This window comes from Bufo bufo, chromosome 1 (genome assembly GCF_905171765.1).
Source record: "Bufo bufo chromosome 1, aBufBuf1.1, whole genome shotgun sequence".
Lineage (NCBI taxonomy): Eukaryota > Metazoa > Chordata > Amphibia > Anura > Bufonidae > Bufo > Bufo bufo.
The window spans coordinates 65,174,762-65,189,575 of NC_053389.1; the positions used below are offsets into that span (position 1 = coordinate 65,174,762).

Consider the following 14,814-nt stretch of genomic DNA (forward strand, 5'->3'; position numbering starts at 1 on the left):
CATTGATGCTTTTTCCATAAACAGGTGTCATCTCAGGCTTCAAAGGCTCGTACGGTCTGAGTATCATACTCCTACAAACCCTGGTGCAGGTAGATTCAGTAATATAGTTAGGTCAGGCTTTATTTATTTTTTTATTTTTATTTTTTTCCCTAAGCTGACCTGGTGCTCTCTTTCGTTCAGTCAGGTAGTCACATACTTCGTCCATCAGGATCCGGTAAAGGGAATTTATTTGGTTTGCTCTCCTCCCTGTCTCTCACCTCTCTTCCTCGCTCTCTTCTCACCAGGGGTAATATTCCCCACCAGGGGTTCATGTACAGCCATGGGAAAAAAAACAAAAAACATATATTTAAAAAAAAAAAAAGGGGGGGGTTTCTCCCCACGTCCTCAGTTTCACACGCAGTCCCGGCACGTTCAGCCGCGGCAGGTCTGTCACGTCCGCAGACTCAGTCGATTGTCACGGCATATCGCAGCTGGCCCACTTCTGACACGTGCTCAGACTCTCACGCCAAATCCGTCACGTTTCAGCATTTGCCAGTTCTGTCACGTCTTCAGACTCAACGTAAGACCTGTCACGTCCTCAGGCAAATCGTCAGGTCTGTCACGTCTTCAGACTCGGTCAAGTCCTGTCACGTCTTCAGGCACACGCGTCAAGTCTGTCACGTCCTCAGACTCAGTCTAAGTCCTGACACGACTTCAGGCATACGTTACTCTGTCACGTCTTCAGAGACGACGCAAGTCCTGTCACGACTACAGGCGCCAGTTTAGTCGCAGCTTGGTAAGGCTCACCGTACGTGCGTACAGGTCTCCTGTCTCACACGCATCCACTATAACCCACTTACACAGAGTTGTGGGCCCCCACGGACATCAGCAGTCATGGCTGTACACGCCCCGTCCCGGGGTTCACAAGGTGGCAGGGGGTGTTAGGGTACACGAGTGTGGCGGGTTATTTCCCCTCAGGCACAGCTTGCACGGTTAGTCTTTCTTCCCTTATTAGTCCACCAGGGTGCATGGTACAGGCAATCGTCACGTGTAGCTAGCCTTCGTGTCATGCTTTTCATGTATTCTAGATGGAGCTGCCACACAACCAAGTTCCGACTGCATCTGCGTCATCCCAAGCCAGCGGGGACGTACAGTCTGAAAGAGGCATGACCCCCTCCCTAAGGTCTTGGACCATCTCCAGGATAACTACGGAACTGTTACGCAGAGGAACTTTTTCGTTTGCTACAGTCCGAACCAGGCTTCAGTCAAGAGTTACTGACGCTTAATACCATACAGACTTCCATCACCCAGTTACATGCGGCAATTAATAACATGGCGTCCTCCATGTCCGGCTTCCAAACCAGACTAGAGGAAATTCAAAACAGGGCTTCCACCTCCAGCGCTGGCGCCCCTACACTCACGTCTCCATCAGTCCCCTCCACGTCTGCGGCGACCCCCCCCCCCCCCCCAACTTCCCTAATGTCGCACCATCGCATTTCATTCCGGCCAACGTTAGGCAGGATATTCTAGACGGTAAGGATGTTAATTTAGCCTGCCTGCTTATCGCTACACACGAGGTACCCGACAATAAGACCATCGCCTGCGGGGAGGTGTCTGTCATCCTCAAGTCACGGGACATCAGGCTAAACCGCAAACTCAGAATTACTGAGTTTGTGCTGGCGTTTAGCCTATATCGGGACGTCATCTGTTTCGTGTCGCCCAGTCGCCGTGAAGAATTTGACCTATACCTCTATAAAGTAGTAGACCTAGGCCACAAATACGGGGGCACGGCCTTCTACGAGTACCATAGGTCTTTTTCTGCAAGGGCAGCAGCCTTGCTCACACAGTTCCAGCACACCGTCGACTGGGCAGTGACCGACACCGAGCTTTTTTGCCGCCATTTTGCTGGCTTGAGAGCCCCCGCTTGTTCCACCTGCAGCGCACACTCCCACACCGCAGAGTGGTGCGCCTCCAGCAATCCTCCGTCAGGCAGCTCCCAGACTAGGCAGGCACCCGATAGCGTCATGCCCAAATCCGCCACAGGGGTCGATAAATTAGGCAGGCCCATCAAGTACCTAGGCAAATCGCAAGTTTGCAACAACTTCAATCACACAGGGTGCTTCTACAGCCAATGCCGGTTGCTGCATTTATGCACCAACTGTTTTAGGGCCCACCCCAAGACAGCGTGCCCTCAGAAAAGCCTTCACCCGGCATGACTAGGCAGGGTGCACGTTGACACGCTAGCCACATTCCTGGCTGATCATCCTGACCAGCAGTGGGTGAGGTTCCTCCTAAACGGTTTCACCGTAGGTTTCCACACAGGCCAGATATCCCTACCACAGACCACGTACGAATGTAGGAATTTGCTGTCTGCCGTCAGGAACCCCGAGGCAGTCAGTGGCCTCATTCAAGCAGAGGTGGCAAAGGGCTACCTGATAGGTCCTATGCGCCAGCCCCCTTTCGATTGCTGGAGAATTAGTCCGATAGGCATGGTTGTTGGCAAATTCTCCAATAAAAGACGCCTGATTTACGACCTGTCAGCTCCACATTCTTCCGACGTGCCTAGCCTCAATGCTCTCATTCCCTCCGAGGAGTTCGGCATGAAATATGCGTCCATAGACGAGGCAATTCAGGTCATACTGTCTTTGGGGCAGCACACGTGGCTGTCAAAAGCAGATATCACCGACGCTTTTAAATTGCTGCCCATTCATCCCCAACTATGGCAGTGGCATGGCGTCAGGTGGGACGGGCTGTATTACTTCGCTAACTGTCTCACTTTCGGCTCCAAATCAAGCCCTTGGCTGTTCGATCAGTTTGCCAGTAGTCTACACTGGATCCTGGAGCACACCTTCAGTGCCCATCACGTCATCCACTATCTAGACGACTTTCTGCTGATCGAACCTCCGGCACGGCCTCCAGGTGATCTAGGAGTTTTGATCGAAGTGTTCAGCAAACTCGGAGTTCCAGTAGCGAATCATAAGCTTGAGGGCCCCCACACCAGTTTGACCTTTTTAGGTATCCAATTAGACACCGTTACGTTGCAAGCTAGTTTGCCTCCGGACAAACTACATAGGATCAGAGATAAAATCCATAAGTTAGCTTGCGCAGGCATTTGTTCCAGAGCGGAGCTCCAAAGTCTGCTCGGCATGCTCAATTATGCCATGAGGATCATCCCGCAGGGCAGGACTTTCATCTCCAGACTCCTTAGCCTTCTTCCATCAGCCACCGACCAAGATAGCCAGGTGAGGCTAGATCAACAAGCTCTGGCCGATCTAGCGATGTGGGACCGGTTCCTTTCCAATTGGAATGGTATTTCATTGTTTATTCCCTCAGTGTCCAGCCACTCCCCCGTCCTCCACGCCGATGCTTCATCAGCTCTGGGCTTCGCCGCCATCTACGGCAACCACTGGATGGCCAGTGCTTGGCCACCCGAGGTTGCTTCCATACCTGGGTTTTTTCAGTCATCCTCGTTGTTCGAGATTTACCCCATTGTTGCTGCAGCACAGGCGTGGGGAGCTCACTGGCGCAAGAGCACAGTGCTGATTCTGACCGATAATGAAGGTCTGGCTGCACTGATCAATAAGGGTAGGTCAGACTCCAGTGAAATCATGGCCTTCATGAGACAGTTTATCTGGTTGGCTCTACAGTACCAGTTTCATTTTGAATGTGCACATATTCCTGGCAAGGTAAACGTGGCAGCAGATGCTCTATCTAGAGGTAAACTGCAATTTTTCTTTCACATTTCACCAGAGGCGGACCCCGTACCAACCCCTACACCATCGCACAACCTGTTAGTCATGCCTTGAACACACACCTGGCCACAGCCAGGCTCCTCATGCAGAGGTCCTTGTCCGAGAACACGGCTAGGACATACAAGACGGCGTGGTCCCATTTTTCTAGATTCCAGATCAAGTGTCCACAGCTGGCCATGGACGATATCACGTATTTACTCGCGTTTATAGCTTTTTGCCACTCAGACCTCAAACTAGCACACGGCACGATCAAGTCATACTTAGCCGGTATACAACACTACTGGCACATCTCCTACCCAGATAGACCCTCGTTATTCTCCGCTCACCCTGTTAAAACGATCCTCAAGGGCATCCAGAATTCAGCAGCCGTTAGCACAATTTCCAGGAGACCCTTCTCTGGGGACATGTTTAAATCCTTAGCGGCCATCCTAGATACCAACCCCTTCGGAGTTAGGACTAGCGCCTTAGTTAAGACCGCCCTGTATCTATGCTTCTACGGCTTCCTACGACCCGGGGAATTTACGTGCCCCGTTTCCCGCCGTTCCTTCATACAGAAACAACACTTACAACACTCAGGCTCCCACTATGTGCTCACACTTTATCATACCAAGACGACCAGACCTGGCGAGGCCACCAAGGTTAAGTATTTTCCCACAGGCAATGCATGGTGCCCGGTCGCAGTGTTTAATGTATGGTTGGCGCTGGTCAAACCCGACGCACCTCATTCCCCATTGTTGGCTTACGACTCCGGCCCACTCTCTATACAGACCTTCCTTAGGTTCATCCGCGCCTTATTGCCAGGAGTAGGCGTGGATCCATCGAGCATCACCGGCCATTCATTCCGGATAGGCGCAGCATCAGCCGCCTCTAAAAACAATGTACCGGGGCACATTATAAAGAGATTAGGGCGTTGGAAGTCATTGTGCTACACTCGCTACATCCCCAACCCTAAACGCGAGATGTCTTTAGCTTTCCGTAATTTGTTACTGTAATATGTGTCAATACAGTATTTTGTTCACATTACTGTGTCTTGTATTTTTGGCCCCTTTAGGCTACCCTTTACAGCAGTTCCGCCACTACTCTACTGCTACGCTTAGGCCACGGCTGTTCTGATAGTCGATCCGAGCACAAGTGTAGGCAACGTAGTTGCCGTATTTGTGGGAGGGGAGGCTCCCGCTCTTACTATTTAAGGCACCTCCGTGCTCTTCCCCCCTGGCGGCTTCCTCCACTAGTTCCGGCTCGACAGAGTGTGCCCCTCCCACCCTACCCCTTTTTTCATCCTTCCCATGGGGCGGCCCCCTTTAGGCTACCCTTTACAGCAGTTCCGCCACTACTCTACTGCTACGCTTAGGCCACGGCTGTTCTGATAGTCGATCCGAGCACAACTGTTGTTGTGTTTTTCACCCTTTTTAATGGAAGGGCAAGATCTGCAGAGAATCTGCACCAAAAGCCACGCAAAAAATGCACAAAACCGTGATAAAAAGTGCGGTTTTCATGAGGATTTTGCATAGCGTGCAGTCACCCATAGGCCTCTTGCACACGACCGTATTTTTTTGCGGTCCGCAAAAATAAGGATGCTGTCCATGTGCATTCCGTATTTTGCAGAACGGAACAGCAGGCCTCTAATAGAACAGTCCTATCCTTGTCCGTAATGCGGACAATGATAGGACATGTTCTATTTTTTAGCAGAATGGAAATACGGAAACGGAATGCACCTTGGTTCTGCATACTGTCCGCAAAAAAAAAAAAAAAAACGGAACGGACACGGAAAGAAAGTAGGTTTGTGTGCATGAGCCCTTAGGGTACGTCCACGTAGGACACAAGTTCAGTAGAAAACATCAAATGCAAATACACGGTAGAATTCAAGAGTAACTTTTTTTTCAAATTTTTGGCGGATTTGCCCCGGATTTTTCATCTTATCCATTAGGTTTCGTTCACACAGACATATTTGCTCTGGCGTCAAGCGCTCGTTCACTGGGTAATTGGAATCTTTTAGCAGGTTTAAAAATCATCATATGCCAGCGACAGATCGTGCTGTGTAAACGCGCTCTGCTGCCGGCAAACAATGATTCTGCATGGGATCGAGCGATGGCATTAGTGATCGCTCCTTCCCAAACTGTGGAGGAGATTGATGCATGTAAGTGTCACCGTCACATCCATTGACGAGCAGGCGAATGCCAGAAAGGAACGCTTCCCTCCTGACAATCGCCTAGAATAGATGATCTGCGGGTCTAAAATAACCTTAAAGGAATTCTCTCACTGCAGTAAGGCCTCTTTCACACTTGCGTTGTCCGGATCCGGCGTGTACTCCACTTGCCGGAATTACACGCCGGATCCGGAAAAACGCAAGTGTACTGAAAGCATTTGAAGACGGAACCGTCTTCCAAATGCGTTCAGTGTTACTATGGCACCCAGGACGCTATTAAAGTCCTGGTTGCCATAGTAGGAGCGGGGAGCGGGGGAGCGGTATACTTACAGTCCGTGCGGCTCCCGGGGCGCTCCAGAATGACGTCAGAGCGCCCCATGCGCATGGATGACGTGATCCATGCGATCACATGATCCATGCGCGTGGGGCGCCCTGACGTCACTCTGGAGCGCCCCGGGAGCCGCACGGACTGTAAGTATACCGCTCCCCCGCTCCCCACTACACTTTACCATGGCTGCCAGGACTTTAGCGTCCCGGCAGCCATGGTAACCACTCTGAAAAAGCTAAATGTCGGCTCCGGCAATGCGCCGAAACGACGTTTAGCTTAAGGCCGGATCCGGATCAATGCCTTTCAATGGGCATTAATTCCGGATCCGGCCTTGCGGCAAGTGTTCCGGATTTTTGGCCGGAGCAAAAAGCGCAGCATGCTGCGGTATTTTCTCCGGCCAAAAAACGTTCCGTTCCGGAACTGAAGACATCCTGATGCATCCTGAACGGATTTCTCTCCATTCAGAATGCATTAGGATAATCCTGATCAGGATTCTTCCGGCATAGAGCCCCGACGACGGAACTCTATGCCGGAAGACAATAACGCAGGTGTGAAAGAGCCCTAAGTGGCATTTATCCTGTAGAGAAAGTTAATACAAGGCACTTACTAATGTATTGTTATTGTCCATGTTGCTTCCTTTGCTGGCTGGATTCATTTTTCATCACATTATACACTGCTGGTTTCCATGGTTACGACCACCCTGCAATCCATCATCGGTGGTCGTGCTTGCACATTATATTAAACAGCTCTGCCCTATATGGTGGCCACTTAGGCCAGAGCTTTTTCCTACAGTGTGCAAGCACGACCACCACTGATGGATTGCAGGGTGGTCATAACCATGGAAACAAGCAGTGTATAATGTGATGGAAAATGAATCCAGCCAGCAAAGGAAGCAACATGGACAATCACAGTACATTAGTATTAACTGTATCTACATGATAAATGGCACTTACTGAAGTGAGACAATTCCTTTAAGGGTAGATTCACATACCCAGCAATTAACTCCATAAGGCTACATGCACACGAACGTTGTTTGTTTCTATGTCCGTTCCGTTTTTTTTGCGGATTGGATGAGGACCCATTCATTTCAATGGGTCCTCATCAGTATGTCTGTTCCATAGCCCCGCAAAAAAAATAGAACGTCCTATTCTTGTCCGTTTTAGGCATTGTTACAATGGATCCACCAAAAAAAAACAAAAAAACGGATGGCATACAGATGAGTGGTCTGGCATAGCTGGGAACCACCAGATCCCCTTTAACTATAATGGGATCTGACAGCTTTCCAGTATAAAGCCTCTTGCTTCCGTTTACGTTCCATATACGGAACAATTCATTTCAATTGATCCGCAAAAAAAACCTGAAGATACTCCGTATGCCTTCCGTTTCCGTATTTCTGTTCCGTTCAAAGATAGAACATGTCCTATTATTGTCCGCATTACGGACAAGGATAGAACTGTTTTATGAAGGGCCAGCTGTTCCATTCCGCAAAAAACGGAATGCACACGGACGTCATCCGGATTTTTAGCGGATCGCACAATACTGAAAAAGCCATACGGTCGTGTGCAAGAGGCCTAAATGTGACTTTCGGATGGACACATGCCGCTGCATGCAGCACAACAGCTTCAAATACGCACCTCAAGTAACACATGCGGTTTTTTGTGCGATTTAGGTTCAGAAATGCACAGAAATCTGCACGGAAATTTGTGCAGAATTCCTGCACCCCTGTAAAATCAAGTTGGGGTTCACAGGAAAGCAGTCATTTTAATTTTAGAAGTATCTTTATACATCAGGGCTCACCACGTTTCAGCTCCTCATAGTTTCTTCATGTGGTCTGGGCGAACCGCCATGCAGCGCGGAATCTGTCACACAATGGACCCCAGCCACGCCCGACTAACTTATAATGGGTCCATTGTTTTGCCACAAAAAAAAATAAAAGTGCTGCATGCTGCGCTACTTACTGTGTCAAATGTGACAGAATATGTGCAGGTGGGAACACAGCATTAAAGGGTTATCCGAGACCTGAAATGCCCCCCCATACACAATGTACTTACCTGGCTCCCCGGCACCTGCTTCGCTGCTGGTCCCCGCACGGCCGCCACTGCATCTTCCTGTACGCGGGGGCGGGTCGGCGCTCAGCCAATGGCAGGCCGTGACATGGACGAGCCTCTCTAGCATTGTGAGTGACGCTAGGAAGGCTCGTCCCAGTCACCGGGAGAAGCAGGAGCGGCACAGGGAGCGGGGAGCCGGGTAAGTACATTGTGTGTGAGGGACCTGGCATACGGGTGGGCATTTCAGGTCTTGGATAACCCCTTTAAAAGGGGTTCTCCAGGAATTAAGAAAATAAAAGTACTAACATTAGAATGTATGGGCTCCGATGAGCTGATGGATGATTTTCGAAGTGGAGAACCAGTCGGGTCCGACTAGCACCTTGGGACCAAAGCCGAGGTCGGTTTCAAGTTTTAAAATGGTTTTCCACTTTAAAAATCAACGACCGAAGTCTCACGCGAATAACTGATTTGTGTTATCGGAGCCCATACATTCTGACACTGTATGCAGACGGATCTCCGTACAGTATTGATCCGAAGTTTTGAACGAACCGAATTTGGTTGTAGCATCCGACGCTTGCTTCGCTCAACACTATTTATAATTGCTTCCTAGCCAAAACAAGCCATCATTAGGAGAAACAAAATGGCTGCCTAAATACAGCTGAATCTCTGCAGGAGTGGAGTCCATGAGGAAGCGGCCACCTCGCAGCGCCGTCCAGTGTATAGTGGCCACACTTGGTATTGCAGAAGCCGCTGGGGGTGTCAGACCCTCTGCACTCTGAATGACAGGGCCAGGTGCCACAACGTCTACGCTGTCCAGCCCTGTCAATCAAAGTGCAGAGGACGCGGCAGTTGCAGAGAGAGCAGAGCCTCTAGGTGTACTGGTAACGCCCCCGTTGCATATATTTATATAAAACCTAATTTTTCCCAGCACTTCGGCACATATCAACATGGGACCAACACAGATGCCTTCAGCTGCCAAGTGCACATGTAACAGGTCAGCCAGTGTCATAGGGACAAAACTGCTGACAGATGCACTTCAAGGATAAGTTCATAGGAGCGGCACCAAAGGGTCACAGCGCTCTGCCCCCGCTCTTTTAGCCGTCATTTGGGGGTCTCAGTATCCAGACCCCCATCAACCAACCTCTGCATTCAGGCCAGAGCCCCACTTTAAAACGTGCATTATATAAGGACTACTCCACCGCCTGTCATACACTGGAGCGGCCATAGACTTCTGGGGAGAGCCTGTCACTGCCTGTGTGATACAGGATGCAGCCAAGGAACTACGACCCTCATCATGTCTGCTGCCCTCACGCCGGAGGTCATGTATTTTCGCCTTCAGCGTCGCTAGGTGACAGCAGAACATGGCGGCATTACAGCAGCGCTCTCCCCCCGTGTTTCCCCTCACAGCCGGGTACATGGCCGCCGCTGCAGAGCCCCGCTTACCGGCCGCACTGCCCCCGCCTCTCCTCACTTCCCGTCCGCCTCCATCTTGTGCGGTCTAAGAAGCGGTTCTCGGGCTGTTCCCGCCTCCTCCTCCCCGTGCAGCAGCCATTATTGTCGGTCTGCTGCTGCCCCGCAGGACGAACCGTTATCAGCCAGGCTGTGCTCATGGTGTCCTGGGTATAATTCACACGTAGCTGCCGGTGAGGTGCGATTAAAATGGCGGATGAAAGGTCACCTATGGTTTTGCATTGCTGTAATTTACCATTTTACAGGTGAAACACTTAGGGTCCCTGTGTGCAGAGGCAGGACCCACTGACTTGAATGGGGTCCACGATTTGCATCCCACAGTCCGCACCACCAAAAAAATTAGCACTTGCACTACTTTTTTGCGAAGCGAAGGCACGGACAGAAAACCACGGAAACGCACCGTAGTGCTTCCGTGGGGTTCTGTGCCTCCATTCCACACCGCACCTTGCGGGTTGCGGACGCGTTCAATTGACGCTAACCAGCATACAGACCCGCGACAAAAAACAGGTGCTCCGACTCTGCTTTCTCCTTGGTTCCCATAGTTGCCAACAGTCCGAAATTTGCAGAAACTGGGGGTTGTTTATGAAATACCAGCTTTTTTACGCCGATCTTTGATAACCCCTGTGCTGCCAAGGAAATGCCCAATTTATGCGCTTAATAGTAATATGCCCAAGCTTTCCCAGGGAAAGAGAACCATCATCTCACTAGCGCCTATGAGTAGTGTTGAGCGAACTTCTGTTTTAAGTTCGGCGTCTAAAGTTCGGGTTATCGAAGAATCGCGTTATGGATTCCGCTACTACGGACCATAACGGAATTTAGAATCCATAACGCGATTCTTCGATGACCGGAACTTTAGACGCCGAACTTAAAACACAAGTTCGCTCAACACTACCTATGAGTCAAAGGGCTCATACAGACGGCCGTGAGTGTTTTGCGGTACACAAATTGCGGACGCACAGGGCCAGCGCTTTATGGAAATGCCTATTCTTCTCCGTGTCACACTCTATATTATTTGCGGGGCTGCAGAACGGAACTACGGATGCGGAGAGCACGCGGTGTGCTGTCCGCATGTTTTGCAGCCCCATTGAAATGAATGGGTCCACACCCTTTCCGTAAAATTTCGGAACGGATGAGGACCCGTACCATCTGAATGAGCCCAAAGGCTGACTTTTTGACAAGCCTTTGGACATAGACTGATGAGGGGCAAACACCTTAAAACTGCTATCTGCAGATAGATATATGCAAGGGTGTTTCTGGGCCCATGCGAGGGGTGCAACTGCTTTGGGCGCTACCTTAACCCCTTCAGGTCTGAACCCTTTTTCACCTTAAGGAATTTCCATTTTTGGAAATCTGACATGTCACTTTATGTGGTAATAACTTTGGAACGCTTTTACTTATCCAAACCATTCAGAGATTATTTTCTCGTGACACATTGTACTTCATGTTATTGGTAAATTTGAGTTGATGAGTTTTACCTTTTATTTTTATTTTTTAATTTAGTATTTTTTTATTTTTTATTTAGTAATTTTTATTTTTTTATTTACCGTAGTAATTTTCTAAATGTGGCATTCTCTGCTTTTAAGATGGATAGTGATACCTCATAAAATAGTTATTACTTAACATTCCCCATGTGACTACTTTATGTTGGCGTAATTTTGTAAATGTCATTTAATTTTTTAGGACGTTAGAAGTTTAGAAGCGAATTTTAAAGTAAATTTCCAAAACCCATTTTTCTTAAAGGACCAATTCACTTTTGAAGTCACTTTGTGGGGATTATGTAATAGAAACCCCATTTTAGAAACTACGCCCCTCAGATTTTTCAAAACCGATTTTAGAAACTGTGTTAACCACTTAGGGGTCCCACAAGAATTTAAGGAAAATAGAGGAGACATTTCAAAAGGTCATTTTTATTTTATTTATTTTTTGCGAATTTTCCATTTCAAACCAATTTTCCTGTAAAACAGCAAGGTTTTACAACCAAACAAACCTCAATATTGAATAGTCTGATTCTGGAGTTTACAGAAACACCCCATATGTGGTCGTAAACTGCTGTATGGGCACACGGCGGGGCTCAGAAGGGAAGGAGCAACATATGGGTTTTGGAGGGCAGATTTTGCTGGAATAATTTTCTGGGTCCATGTTGCATTTTATGACCTCCTGATGCACCCCTACAATGGAAACCTCAAAAAATTTACCCCATGTTGGAAACTACACCCCCTTTCCCCGCAATTAATATTTCAAGGGGGTTAGTAAGCACTTTATTTCATAGAAAAAAGAAACACGAAATGTCACTTTAGGCCAAACTTTTTCATTTTAACAAGCGGTAACAGGAGAAAATGCACCCCACTATTTGTTATCCATTTTTTCCTCAATACGGCAGCAACCCCATATGTGCTCGTAAACAGCAGTGTGGCCACACAGCAGGGCTCAGAAGAGGAGTGCCATATGTTTTTTGGAGGGCAGATTTTGCTGGGATGGTTTTTGGATGCCATGTGACATTTGAAGAGACCCTGAGGTACCCCTAGAAAGGAAACCCCAAAAAAGTGACCCTATTTTGAAAACTACACCCCTCAAGACATTCATTGAGGGGTGTGGTTAGTGTATTGGCCAACAAGCGTTTCATAGAATATAGAAACACTTGGCTGAAAATGGAAAATTACATTACAAACTTTTTATTTTCACAAGGGGTAACAGGAGAAAATGCACCCCAAAACTTGCTATGTATTTTTTCCTGAATACGGAAACACCCCATTTGTGATCGTAAATTGCTGTTCGGGGACATGACAGCTTTCAGAAGGGAAGGAACAACATATGGATTTTCTAACGTAATTTGCCCCAATTGTTTTTATGGGCCATAACTTTTTTACTTTTTGGTTGACTGAGTTGTTTGAGGGCTTGTTTTTTTGTGGGACAAGCTTTATTTATTTATTTCCCATTTTGGGGTACATAAGAAATTTTTTGATCACTTTTTATACCATTTTCGGGAGGTGAGGTGGGCAAAAATTGCAATTCTTTTAGTGTTTTTACTTGGCTCTCCATGCACTATACATTATATGATAACTTTATGCTGTGGGTTGATATGGTTATGGCAATATATTTATAGTTTTTTTTCATGTTCTACAAATATTTCAGCATAAAATCATTTTTTATTAAAAAAATAGGTAAAATTAAACTAACATCCATAATATTTTTATTTTTCCACCAATGTAGCTGTCTGAGGGCTTGTTTTTTTTTGCGGGATGGGTTTCAGTTTTTATTGGTAGCATTTTGGGGTACATGCGACTTTTTGATCTTTTTTTTATACAATTTTTTGAGCGGTGAGGTAGGCAAAAATTGCAATTCATTATTATTATTATTATTTTTTTTTTATGTTGTTAACCGTGCTGGATAAGTAGTTTGATCCTTTTATAGATCAGGTCCTTATGGACGAGGTGATACCAATCATGTTTAGTGTATTAAAAAAATTTCTTTACCATTTTTAACCAATTATAAAAGTCGGATATACGAAAAAACTTTTTTTTTATTGAAAGTTTAATTTCTTTTCTTTTGTGTACATTGATTGATCTTAACTGAAGCGAAGCCTGTTGTTCCTTAGATGTACATCTGAATTCTTTTGTGTCCTCCTGGATGAGTTGACGATGCACTCTTTGTGAAATTTTGGTAGGGCAGTCACTCCTGGGAAGGTTCACCACTCTTCCAATTCTCAATTTGTGGATACTGGCACTTTGTGGTTGTCTGGGGTCCCATAACCTTAGCAGTTGTTTTTGTAACCCTTTCCTGACTGGTCAGTTTCAATGACTGTATTTGAATATTCTTAGACCAGGCAACCTGAGGCGGCATGCCAGCTGTTGCCAAATTACGGCAAGACTTTTCAGTCTTGTCACCATTTTTTAGTTGCCCTGCTGCTGCGCTGTACATTTTAATGGAAAAAAACTTTCAGACGCGTCACACATGATGTGCCTACTAGGCCCGCCATTCACGCTTCCTGCCCCGCCACCAAAGAGGAGCAATAGCAGAGAGCCGGACTCAACTACTACGCTACTGGCTGCCTGCGTAGTCGCTGCTGTGTTGCTCCTCATCAAAACGGGAAGGAGGATGGTGAGCTTGGGAGGATGGAGGGACAAGCACTGTGACCAGTTTTTTTGGGGCGGTGAGCTTGGGGAGATAGTGGAAATGAGCACTATGACCAGTTTGGGGGGGGGGTGAGATTTGGGGATGGGTACTTTGACTAGTTTGGGGGTGGGGAAGGATGTGGGACTGAGCGCTGTGGCCAGTTGGGGTTGGGGGGAGGATGAGGAGATGGGAAAACAAGCACTGTGACCGGTTGGGGGATGTGAGCTTGGGATCATGGGGAATGAGCACTGTGACTAGTTTGGGAGTGGGGGGAGGATGGGGAGATTGGGGAATGAGCGCTGTGACTAGTTTGGGAGTGGGGGGAGGATGGGGAGATTGGGGAATGAGCACTGTGACCAGTTTGTGGGGAGGATGGGGGAATGAGCGCTATGACCAGTTTGGGGGTCGGAGGGAGGATGGGGGAGACGGGGGAACGAGTGCTGTGACCAGTTTGGGGGTCGGAGGGAGGATGGGGGAGACGGGGGAACGAGTTCTGTGACCAGTTTGGGGGTCGGAGGGAGGATGGGGGAGACGGGGGAACGAGTGCTGTGACCAGTTTGGGGGTCGGAGGGAGGATGGGGGAATGAGCACTGTGTCTAGTTTGGGGGTAGGGGGAGGATGGTGAGCCTGCATGTGATTTTTGGTGGGAAGGGGATGGCTAGAGGATGGTGAGCCTAAACATGAGTGCTGGAGGGGATTAGGGACGTTATGATGGGAAGCCAGAGTTCTAGGGGGGTGGGCCCTGAAAATGATTGTTGGGGGGAAGGGGAACAAGCTCTATGACTACTTTCGGGGTTGGAGCAGGATGGTGAGTCTGACTGTTATTCTGTGTGTGAGAGGTCTGGTCTTGATATGACTTGCATGGGGGTGAGCTCTGATTGTTATTATTGTGGCGGTGACCAGTATTTGGGGCATTAGTGACCAGCATTTGGGGTATGGCGGACAGTGGTGGGGGAGGGCAGCCCTAAGTTAAAATGA

General features: G+C 48.2%; 1 protein-coding gene across 2 annotated transcripts in view; it reads right to left on the reverse strand.

The window, feature by feature from the left end:
- SLC37A4 (solute carrier family 37 member 4) overlaps positions 1 to 9,831 on the reverse strand; it is a 63,207-nt gene extending 53,376 nt beyond the window's left edge. Inside the window, exon 1 of one of the 2 annotated variants that reach the window (XM_040425420.1) lies at positions 9,697 to 9,829. The gene's annotated coding sequence lies outside the window, so the exon portion shown is untranslated. Of the gene's footprint in view, positions 1 to 9,696 lie in introns of both variants that reach the window. The other variant, XM_040425395.1, reaches the window with a different exon arrangement.
- Between the last annotated feature and the right edge of the window lie 4,983 nt (positions 9,832 to 14,814).